The sequence below is a fragment of the Nannospalax galili genome, unplaced genomic scaffold (assembly GCF_000622305.1).
Source record: "Nannospalax galili isolate Female #2095 unplaced genomic scaffold, S.galili_v1.0 scaffold1569, whole genome shotgun sequence".
In the NCBI taxonomy this organism is placed as follows: Eukaryota; Metazoa; Chordata; class Mammalia; order Rodentia; family Spalacidae; genus Nannospalax; species Nannospalax galili.
In genome coordinates, this window is record NW_008360051.1 from 966,399 (window position 1) to 968,070 (window position 1,672).

Genomic DNA, 1,672 nt, shown 5'->3' on the forward strand with positions numbered 1-1,672 from the left:
GGGAGGTGCTAGGGGGATGCTGGGGAGATCACCCTGCGGCTGCACCAATCGCGATGCGCAGAGAGCCAAAAGCGGTCAGTGAGAGAGCCAAAAGCGGTCAGTGACGAATCTGCGGTCACTAACACACCCGAGCAGAGTGGCACCGACTCCGTAGCTTTCACGCTGCCACTTGAAGTTCCAAACGCGCGCCCCGAATCTCGGCCCGGCAAGCCGCTTCCGGGTTGTCTCACTTCCGGCGTTCGCACACTCCCCCGCGAGTCGAGGGCTGTCCTGAGGGCCGTGGGCGGCACTTCCGGTAATGCGGTCGGATGGGGACTGAGCCGAGGACCTGTAGGGCCAGCTGGCTCCCTGCACTACGGGCGGCCTGCGGGGAACCGGGTGGAGCGGAGGACGCGGGGTCAGCGCGAGGCTGGCGGGGGTCCGGGACCTCGAGTAGAGGAGGGGCACGCACGGGCCTGCCGGCTACAGCTGGATTTCCTGAAACTACCTCCCGGGACACAGATCTGACCGCTGTGCCTGGTTTTGGATGTTGCACTAATGTCCGGGAATACTCGGATACAACTTACCATCCACAAATAATGTTGACAATTAGTCAGGAGGTTAACATTTAGTTGCATCATTGTTGACATACGTCAAAGAGTTGGAGAACCTTGGGGGGGTTCGTTGGCGGCATTTCGCATTTCTATGTAACTGTAGGAAAGGCTTCTTAAATCTTTTTAGTTTTCGCATGGGCTATTTAAAATTTAACTGTTCCTCTCCATGATACGCCAACTCTTCAGTAGCTGAATATACTGCAGCAGGAGCAATCTGCCCCCATTCTGTAAAGTGGCTGTCATTGGTTGTAAAGAGTAGGGGAAGGCTATCAGGGATGAAATAACTTTCCAAGGCTTCATAAATAGAAAACAGCCTAAAGTAAGTTGGGTTCTAAATAGGCTGACTTTTCACTCTATCATATTTCGTCAGTGAATGCGTGGGGTTCTCTCCTGGTCTAATCATCTAAAGTCCATAAAGAAAATGTCTCGACTACACATTTCCAAAGAGCTGCACGACTTTACTGAGGAGCCATGAAAAAGAATCATCTATTCACCCCACATGAAGAAGGTGCGGAGAGATACAAGAAAGACGTGACAAGTCCAGCTAGGAAAAATAAATGAGTTTACTAGGCTTATTTACAGCAGCTTGGGCACCTCATGGGAAGTTCTGCCACCCAAAATTCCCAGTGCTCTCCCCACCAAGCCGCCATTTCCATACGGCTATTTTCTAAGACCATAACAGAGTTAGTGTAAACCTGTGCAGAGAGCTACCTGTGGCTAACGCAGTAGAGGTGACCACAGGCTGAGACAAGGAACAGAATTAACTCTGGCCTGGGTTACATCTTTATGTATACACCATCCTTGCTTGCTCTTGGGCTCTGCACCCTACTGTCCAACCACGGGAAGCAAGCCCTGCTTTCCTGCCTTCTGGTGCATAAAACAAGTAACTTAACATTTTGCTGCAGGATAGTAACTTTGGCTTAGGATTCAGAAGACTAGTCCAGCCACACAAATTTTGGCAGGCTAAATTTTGTGGTAACCTTGACACCAGAGATAGTTAAAATCTGTAAGAGATAAAGGGAAGCTGAATTTGAATCAAAACCTTATGAGGGTAGAAATTGTACTTCTCTAGCATTGCC

At 50.0% G+C, this 1,672-nt stretch overlaps 1 protein-coding gene across 1 annotated transcript in view; it reads right to left on the reverse strand.

Annotated features, from left to right (window-relative positions):
• The window catches only part of Nsun6 (NOP2/Sun RNA methyltransferase 6), a 47,892-nt gene extending 47,674 nt beyond the window's left edge, over positions 1–218 (reverse strand). Inside the window, exon 1 of the mRNA XM_008824124.3 lies at positions 128–218. The gene's annotated coding sequence lies outside the window, so the exon portion shown is untranslated. The remainder of the gene's footprint in view (positions 1–127) is intronic.
• Between the last annotated feature and the right edge of the window lie 1,454 nt (positions 219–1,672).